At 46.3% G+C, this 10,055-nt stretch overlaps 1 long non-coding RNA gene across 1 annotated transcript; it reads left to right on the top strand.

The window, feature by feature from the left end:
• The first annotated feature begins 109 nt into the window (after positions 1 to 109).
• On the top strand, positions 110 to 1,822 carry LOC140683569 (uncharacterized). Its single transcript, XR_012054737.1, has 2 exons — positions 110 to 241; positions 1,602 to 1,822. It is a non-coding gene; the product is annotated as an uncharacterized lncRNA (long non-coding RNA).
• The last annotated feature ends 8,233 nt before the right edge of the window (positions 1,823 to 10,055 follow it).

Here is a 10,055-nt window from a genome sequence, read left to right on the forward strand (position 1 = left end):
ATCAGAAAGTGCTCTGCAGAGTGGAGCTTAAACAGTGGGTTCTGGGAGAGCAGTTACAGATGGGAAAGAAGCAGGTGGAGCCTCGTGTTTCCTTTTCCTGCAGGCTAAACTCCCGATAGCCAGAGGAGAGAGACCACAGCTGCGGAAGCCCAACCGATTCTCGCCTCACCTGTGTGACTTTCTGAGCTGCTGCCTGCAGACAGACGAAGAGCAGCGCTGGTCTGCCAAGAGGCTCCTGCAGGTAAAATGCCAAGGGGCTGAGGTGAAACAGTGTCTGAGGGATGGGCTCCTCCTCCACCGAGGTCCGAGGCATCAGATGAGCCCTCTTCCTCCTCACCTCCACTCTTGGTGATGTTCAAATGAAAACAGTGAGGAATCCTAGACTGGGCTGGGCTGGCAGGGCTCTGGAAAGTCCTCTGGTCCAAGTGACCTGCAATGAGCAGGGACATCTTTAAAGAGATCAGGTTGCTCAGAGTCCTGTCCCACCTGACCTGGAATGATTCCAGGGATGGGGGCACCTACAAGCTCTTGGGACAACCTGTGCCAGAGTGGCACCATGCTCCGAGAAAAGAAGGTCTTCCTTAGACCTACTCTGATTAGATCCCCATGTGTTTAAAACTATTTGCCCACACTCTCTTGTAACTGGCCCTGTTAAAAAAGGTGTCCCCCACTTTCTTCAAAGCCACTCTGAAATCTTGGAAAACAGCAATAAAGTCTCCCTGGGGCCTGTTCTTCACAAAAGTGAATAATTCCACCTCTCTCCGCATTTCCTGAGAGGACAGGTGCTCTTTTTTCTGGCTGTTTCTGTTGCCCTGATTTGGTGGGATGTTCAGTTTTATCTAATGGTAAAAGAACTGAAGTACAGCAATGCAGGGTAAAGAGACATGAAATAGTGGTGGAGGAACCCAAGGCTGCCAGTCCTGGCAGAGCACTCTGGAGAGATTTGGCTGTGGGCAGGAGGGGCTTTGAGGGACTCACTGTGAGCCTCTGAGGGGCCCTGGTTTATGCCCCCCACCCCACCTTTAGAGGTTTCTGGCACACAAACAGGGACAGCTGAGAGGGACTTGCCCCAGCCCCATCTGCTGCCTGGCATGCTCAGGCAGAGGGGAACTGTCCCAGGCTGACTGCCAGGTTGTGTGGCAGAGAGGGAACTGCAGGACCCATCGCCGCTGGACTGGCCCTGCTGGGAAGGAAGGTGCCATCCCACACAGCAGGGGCAGGGTATGGAAAGGCAGACACTGCTTTGTGTGCCTGTGGAAGTTAGCATGGTGCCTGTCTTTCCAAGACAGGGACCTATGGGAGTCATTGGAGCTTCCTGAAAGGAAAAAACCCAGGGACAGAAAGCACCATTTCTAGAGCACTGGCAGGGCAAAAATCCCAGCAAGATGGAGAAACCAGAATAAATGGATGAGTGGGATTCTGGGCCAGGTTTGCCTGTGATGGCAAGCTCCTGCACATGATGAGTGGGGAGCAGATGGTCCCATTGTTTTCCTTTCTGGGTCCTTCTAGGAGCTAGAGGAATCCTGATTGAGTCTGTGAAGCACTGAGCTTGGAATGTCATGGTTCACTGTTCTTTGTTGTTTTTTTTTCCTGTGGATTAGCATCCATTTGTAACAGCAGCCAAGCCAGCGTCCACCCTGGCACCACTCATCAACTCAGCGAAGAAGAAGAAGACGAAGAAGACAAGAATCTAATGATGAAGATATTATTACCAAGTTAGAGTAGGATTGTAGAGTAGGACTCTAGATTAGGATTGTTAAGTAGTTTTGTAGTATAGGTTTATGGATAGGATTATAATTAAATAAAGTTTTCAAAGCATCAAGTCATTTAGAAGATTCTCCTCCTTCTGACCCCTTCAGAAAACATTTCCTTCTGAATTGCCAGTTGTCTTTTATTGGTGCTGAGACACACTTATGGCTTCTTTGGTATGGTTTGTAAATGGAGAAGGCTCTTCTTCATTCATCCTCTCCAGACTACACTGCCTTTGGCATACGGCCCACCGGCCCCGTTTGGCACATCTGTGGCACTTCCAGTTGAGGCAGAAAGGGCAATGGCATTTGCAGGAAAAACCAAAGGGCGAGTGGGGCAGCCAAAACATCCTGTGCAGATGCAGGCCTTCAGCTGTGACTCGAGAGCATTTGGGTGCCTGCCACTTGGATTTGTATCGCGAAGGGCAATGTCTTTGGCTGGAGGAGAGCCTTGCTCAGCAGAGAAAGCAGAAGGATCAGAGAGGTGCTCTGAAAGGTCTCCTGCGGTGCAGAGCTGTCAGCGAGTGTGAGGTGAGAGCGGGCCCGGCCTTGCCCGGCGTGGAGCTGCAGCAGAGCCCTGGCAGAGCCCGGAGCAGCCTGAGCCTGGGCAGGGGCAGGCTGCAAGGAGGCCCTTGTAGCTGCAGGAGGTACAGCCCGGCCCTGCGTGCCTCTTGCTGGCAGTGGGCGCATCCTCCGCTCTCAGCGCCCAAGCGCAGCCGGCTGCTCCCGAGGGGAAGCGGAGCCTGGCTCAGCATTCCCACTCTTGTGCCGGCTGCCCTGCGACTCCTGGCAAAGGTCAGCAGTGTGTGCAGCACTCTGGGCACCGGGGCAGGGAGCCGGGCTGCTCAGCAGGCTGGAGCACAGGGCAGCGTCCTTCAGGCACGGCGCTTGTGCCAGGGGACCATGGGCCAGCGGGAGGCAGGGACAGCTTGTCAGCTCATGGCTGCAGGAGCCAGTGCCCCACACAGCTCTGGGAGGCAGCGCCTGCACTTCTGCACTGAGCCACAGCAAAGCTGTGACCTGCAGAGTGCTTTGCAGAAATATTCAGGGCCAGCAGGCCGGCCTGCTTCGTGCTCTCTGGCACACAGCAAGAGCTGTGCCACGCCGCAGCTCGGAGCTGCTGGGAGAGAGGTGTTAGAAATAAACTCTTAGGTACAACTAAATGGAGACAAAGTCATTAAAGCAAAAGAGAACCGTTTTTCTTAGTAAGGATTCAACTGAGCTGGGTGTACTTCCCTTTTGGTTTGGTGTTCAACCCCCCCCCCATTTTCCAGCACACATCAACACCCAAAAAATTAACTGGAACAAATGCAAACCATAACTAACAACACCTAGCACCAACAACTTTCATTCTTTTTTTGTAATGACCTTTTGGCTGGGGCAAAATATTACCTCCTGTCTCTCAGAGGGAATCGGGGATGAGCCCGAGCCTTGTGCTTGACTAGTGATCTGATTTGGAAGGGAGCAGAAGGGTTTCAGCAGGCAATTTGTGCTTCCTTTATTCATTTCTTAAGGAAAGACGCAGTGTGGCTTCAGCCAGCAAAAGCATCTGCCAGTTGCATTGACGAAATGCTTGTGAGGAATTCCCAGAAAAAGAACATGTTGAAGAAAAGTTTAATCGTAACAAATCCTGCATTCCTTTAGCTGCAGGAGGCTCTGTTGGCACGGAGTCTGTTGAGCCAGTTGAGGGATTCTCTGCTGCGCAGCAGACGCAGAGCATCCATCTTCTCCATCCCGCGAGGGAATAGAGAGCAATTTGCTGACATTTGCGAGCCAAACTCTAGACTCGCCATACAGGTGAGTGCAGAAGATTCTTGGAAAGGCTTCTGATGCTGAGGGGCTGGGCTGCAGGATGGGCTGCAGGTGGGCTCAAGTACCAGAGTCATGGATTTCGCCTCTAGCTTTGGACAGGAACTGGAGACTTGGGAATGGGAGTCCTAGGGCATGGGAGTGTTCAAGAAACTGGCAATCCAAATGGATAATCTTGCCTCTACTTTTCTGATAGGTTTGGAAGAGCAGCTTTCTGTCACGCCAAAAAATCTGCAGAGGGCTGCCTAAAGGAACCAAAGGGATTGATCACATCCCTGACATTCCTTTTTTGGAGTTTGTCCCACTTATTTTGGTGGGTTTTTTTTGATCACTAAACACCATGAGCTCAGTAAGTATTTTGCAACTCAATGCAAATCTGATTCTTGAAACATTTTCCAGGATATGTCTAGAAAGCATTTCAAGAGTTTGTAGCAAATGCAGAGGAACAGAAACCTTTGAAAACTTGATGTTCTGGAATTTGGAAGGTTTTGAATCTCTGTGGTTGTTAACAGTAGTGCAGAAATGCTTACGGTGTGAGCAGCAACCTGCTGGAATTGGGAACTGGTTTCATTTCAAGCCATTGAGACAGGCTTTTTCTTGGGGAAGCGGCTTGTCAGAGATCAGGGGTGCTGTCTTTTCCCTGATGTGATGTGCTTGGGTGGGAATGGCCCACAGCAGCATTTGGTGTGTATTCCAGCCTTTGCAGGAGTGTTTTCTGTATCCTTGTGTGCTGCCATTGGTGTTGCAAAACCCAAGTGCCATGTTAATATTAGTGGCAGAGAAAATGCTAAGGTTTTGTTCCCTGTCAGCGTCAGCGAAAGCGCCCTGGAGGAGCAGTTGATTCCAGACCAGCTTGGAAACGGAGCAGGCTGCTGCCCTCCAGCGCAGGTGGAACTTTGCAGACGGAGCCAACAGAGCTTAAGGAAAGTGGCACACCTGCTTTTGAGCCTGGTAAGAACAGAAGCGGCTTCTGGAGGGTTGAAGACCATCTGGCCATGTGCTTTTGCCAGTTTCTAGGCCCTTTACTGGGGAGGAAGGGAAACCTTGGGATTGAGGAAGTTCCTGGTATGGCATCCCTAAACAGCAAGCCTTCTGACAATGGTTTTGGTTTGTTCCTGAGATCATTATTGCTGCTGCTTGTTATTGCTGCTCTTATTGGCTGCAAGTGGGAGATGAGCTGTGTAGGAAAGGTCCTCAAGTGCTGCTCAAACACCTGAACGTGTGTTCTGATGAGCTGGCAGTCACTGCAGCTGCCACAGTGGAGGGTGGCAAGCTGAGTTTGAGATCTCCCAAGCTTGATGGAGATGAGGAAAACCTGTCATTAGCTCTGCCCCATCCTTCAAGGAAGCAGTCTACAGCATGGTGCCATAAAATTAGTAATTGCTGTGGTTTGTTTGTTTGTTTTTTTTCCTGCGTGCTAAACACTCCCCTATATGAAATGAATCATCTGTTGATGTGAACCTCCTGTAATCTGTTGTCATCCAATAGAACCTGTGAGGAGCTCAGCTGCCCTTCAGCTTGTTTTGCACAGGGTTTGCCCTGCTCCCTGTGCACTGTTGAGGGCAAAGCTTGAGTGAAATGTTGGACACATTCCTGAACCTGAGGGCACGGTGAATCCAGCCACAGCCTGTTCTACAGTGGCAGCCCATTGCATTCCTCTGCAATCTCTGACCATGGTTCTAATGTTCTCTCTTTTCAGCTGGTGTAGAAGTCATAGATCTCACAGGTGACTCTTCTGAGCCTGAAGTCATCACTATCAGTGATGATGAGTCTCCTGTGGTAAGTAATGACTGGCACACTCCTCATCATCTTGCATTTAAATTACTTTTCTTGCCAGTCTTCTGAAATCTTACTGAGTACCCTGGCCTCAAAGGTTGAATGATGGCTGTGATTTGCCACAGTTTAGTCAGCAGTTCCCAGTCAGCCACAAACACACTCATGAACATATCAGCATGCCTGAGAACTCCTTGCAGAGAGTGGGTGAGCAACCTTAAAGGTTGTTGCATCTGTGATTTAAAGGGGAGCACAGGAAGTCTTTGACTTCCCAAGGAAGAAGCGTTTTAGCTGCAACATCAGTTTAAGGTACCTCTGTCACTGAGGTGTAAAATGCAAGTGCGGTTGACTGGGGTGCACAATATTTTGGTTTCTTATTCCAAGAAGTCTTTAAAAGGGTCACATTTGGTATTTTTTCATTTCCCCCTACTATTTGGTAAGAATATGCTTGGATCCAGCCCACAGTGCCGTGTATCTGCTCAAATTTGGGTTGTCACTACTGCTGTGCAAAACAGAAACATGCAGAAAACATGGCACAGTAGTTATATCCTGACGGGGTTGTTCCTGAACCTTTGCAAAAAAAAGGCCTGAAATTTTACAGCAGAATTTGCGTGACCCAGCTCCACGTGCACGAAATGCAAGAGCAGGTTTGGGTACAGGGTTTTTTCCTCTTCAGTAGCTGTTCATATAAGTAGTGTTCAGGCTATCACAGGTGAAATTGCCAGTTTGGGGGAGAGAGAAAGACATGGCTCCATCTCAAATCCAATTAGGGAACTGAAATAGGGACGCAGGAAGTACAGTGTTCAGGTGGTTCCTAAGTGGTGGTTGCATTTCTACCCCATTTCAGGACACGCAGCAGAGCCAGCAGCAGCCACATCTTTCCAGAGCATCAGAGAATTCAGCTGAGCCACTGGCAAGGAATGATGCTTTTATGGCCAGTGCTGGATGTCACAAGCCCTGATTTGCTTGCTTCTGTGATGGAAATCTTGCAGTTCAAGTTGGCTGCCTGTGCAGTAAAATTCCCATTCTGCAGAGGAACAGGAAAGTGCTGCTGTAGGAGCACTCCATCAGGATAAGAAAGATACAGTTCATTGGACTGATTAATTTTAACCAAGTGTCTTTGTCACTAGAGATGACAAAGAACATTAGAATTATGGTATAAGGTTTTCAAAGTGTTTTTTTGGGGTGGGGGGAAAGACACAGGTTTTAATAAAGCTGGTGTGCTTTGAGCCTTTTGGAAAGGCAATGTAGGAGGCAACTTGAGTATGGAACTTTTAGGTGTCAGGCCTTAAATATGCTGCCTAAAGGGCTTCTACAATTCTAAACCATAATGCATTTTGCCAATGAATTTGTAGATGCTTAAGTTTTGGTTGTTAAGTCTGTAGGTGAACAAATCCCAACCCCTGGTTAATATGAAACAGGAATACTTTGTTCCTCCAGTCTCAAGTGTCTCAGTTACTGAATGTAATGGCTCTGTTTAGTTAAGGCTGAAATAGCCCAGTGCTACAGCATTTAAAATTGACCAAAGGCTCCTTCCCAGGGCTGGATCTTGCCAGAACTGTGTTACTCTGTAGTTGAAAGTTGGGTCCTGGAATGAATATTCTGGGGTGAATAATTCCCAGAGGACAGCTGATGCTGTAGTTACAAAGCTGTTACTGATGACCTACTGGAAGTCAAAGTTGCCAGACACAAACTGGCCAGTGCTAAAGACTGCTGCTACTTCAAAGCCCAGAGCAGGGTGACTGACTGCACCTTTCTCCTAGTGAAAACCAGGACACCCTTTCCCTCAGGGCAGGGGAGACCCCAAATCCTCATTAAATGCAGCAAACAGAGACTTCAAGACAGCAGGGTTCTTCAAAGGAAATGTGTCATGGCTAGTCAGTGCAGCTGTATGAATAGGTGAGATTTTATACATCAATAACTATTGGAGTGTGGTTATATTAACAGCTGCATGTTCTTTCTAGTTCTGTTTCCTCTAGTGCGCAGCAAGGAGCTGTTATTAGGTGTCCGCTTTGCATGGAATTTTACTCAGAGGTAAGGATCCACCTGTTGTCGTCCTTTCTGCTTTGTGGGAGGAGAAAGCCAGAAGGGGGGAGCTGCACAAGTCCGTTGGATAATGTGGGATGCTGTGGGCAGCTGGCTGGAAGCACAGCCCTTGCTGTGAAGCTCCACAAGTCCCTTCTTGGTGAATGTAGAGGCAGAAGCCCTTGCCAAGATGGCACTGGCAGATCTGTGGGTCCCTCGTAATTCTAATTCTAGATGCTCTAAATAGAGCCTGGTGCAGTTGAGCAGCAAAATCAAATTCTTTCCTCCCAAGAAATGTTGTGGTTTTCTTTCCTCCAGATTATGCAACATGGACGACAGCTTGTGGCAACCCTGTGTGGCCATGTCTTCTGCAGTAGATGCCTCCCTATTGCCCTTGGGGTTGCTCACATATGCCCAACCTGCAGGGTGAAACTCAATGCAGCAGTATATTTTCCCATTTATTTATGAGTGCTTCTCAGGACAGACTGAGATAGATCTTGGCCAATAGGCAGTGTAGAGACTTGTTTCTTTCTGTTATATAGTTCTTCCTGTATAAACTTTCATTTTTGCTGAATTCAATTATAAATAAAGTTTTGATTGATTTAAATATAGCCTGTCTGCTCTTCTGTGCTGGACTGTACTGATTGTAGTTCTGGTGGCCAGTGTGTGTTGTACAGGGAAAAAGAAACACAGCCTGCTCGGGGTGAGAGGGATTTAATTTCTCAGGCCAGACTCTGGTGGACGCTTTGGTGAAAATGTCATGACTTCATTGCTCAGAAGATGGAAAGAGTAGCAGGTTGTGCACACAGCCAAAGAAAGCAATGTTCTTTGACAATAACTGGTACATTAACAAACTGCTGCATTTAGTGCTGTAAGGTTTCATTAGAATTAGAATCTGGAGGCTTTTGAAGGAATGTGTTTTTGAATGTCTGAGGTTGGTTACCATCTTTGAGCTGTTGGCAGTACAACTGTGTTGTAGCTTCCTTCAATCACAGCAGTATAATCCTATGTTACACTGAAGAGAAATGCAACTGTCCAGAGATTTAAAAATTGGACATAAGAGAGGAAAGAAAATTACTTCTGTTATACAAAAGTAATAAAGAGGCAAAGGCAAATCTCAGGTAAACAGTGGGAAAGTAAATTAATTGTGCCATGAAACAGAAAACTCAGATGACCAAACTGAACTGAGGTCCTCTGTGTGTTAAAAGTTGGTCATGTGTGTGGACATGAATCCTTAAGTTTGGTTTTTCATCTTTGTCTTTATTGTATTATTTATCTGCTTCCTCAGTCATATTTCAGGATGTCCTAATATTGTCATATTTAGGTAGAGGTAGTAATAAACAAGGTTCAATGTACCCCCTAATTTTTATGTGGCTTGGTCTTAATAAAAAAATGAAAACATTAGTATTAGCCTGATAAAGTGATTTTTTGATTTTCGTTTTTAACAAAACCTACTTGAGTTGTCAAAATTAAACTCAAAAATAATTTATCAACAGACACAAATAAAATTATTTAATTACAAGATGCCCATAAATCCTAGAGCGATGTTTTTTGGTTCTCATTTTTTGGTAGATTTTTAGCTACTTGGTGGATGCAATGACAAGAAGCAGAAATGTCTTACTAAATTATCTAAATGTCTTTTTAAAAGCTATATTCCGAGGTGACAGGCAATGCCACGTATTCTCACTAAAAGGAGCACTTAAGGAAACAATTTATGGTCAAGTAAATTTAAGTAATGAAATTGCACTCAGCTGATTTTATAATAGGTTTAAACAGATGTTAGTATGGTTCAACACTATCGGCTGAGGCAATTTTATTTTAAAATTTTGGTATAGGGTTAGGAATTAAAGCATTCCATGTGTATATATATAAAATTTTTAGAAAGTATTGATCTAGGAAAGCGCTGATTAGCAAAAAGTAACTGAAGAGTTAAAGCATTGGTTTCAGTTGTGGTGCATAGTTGTCAGCAGAAGGAAAAGCACATTTTCAGCTCATTTCATCATTGATCTGTAGGCATAGGAGAAGTGGGGCTTTTTGAGCTTTGAAGGCCAGACCAGAAAGACAGCATATTTGCATTGTTCATTTCTCATAATCGGTGCTTTCAGATTAATACAAGGTGCTTAAATATTCATCAATTAAATGTATATTTGGAATTGCTTTAGTGTCTTTGCATTTTTATATAAAGTATTAAATCTCCTTTTGGATTTTTCAAAAAATGGGAAAGTCATCCCTACCCATTCTTCAACACCCAGCATGTTGTCAAATACCCAAAAGGATGAATTGTAATAACAGAGAAACTTTTGTAAGAAATGAGACTCCTCATGTAGAGCAGGAGCTGAACATATCCTTGTGCTCTCCAGAGCCCTGGATCAATTTCCACCATTCTCCCCACACCCCAGAGCGCCCAACGGGACCGGGGCGGAGAAGCAGCCCCGTACCTGGCAGGGCTGAGATGGGTTCCCTGCTGCTCTCAGGAGCCACAGCCATTCCTTCTGAACACAGGTCCTGTGGCAGAGTGGCTAGAAGGAAAAGTGAATACTAATTCTGCTTCTTCTGCTCTGTCACCTTCCTGAGCAGAGCAGGGCCTAAGGAGGAAGGTGCTGTCCCTGGTGTTATGAACAAAAACAATAAAATTTAAACTTTTGGGGAATGTTGTTAACAATGTATGTATAAAAAGGGATGTTGTTGATACAAGTAACA

The sequence above is a fragment of the Taeniopygia guttata genome, chromosome 3 (genome assembly GCF_048771995.1).
Source record: "Taeniopygia guttata chromosome 3, bTaeGut7.mat, whole genome shotgun sequence".
NCBI lineage: Eukaryota > Metazoa > Chordata > Aves > Passeriformes > Estrildidae > Taeniopygia > Taeniopygia guttata.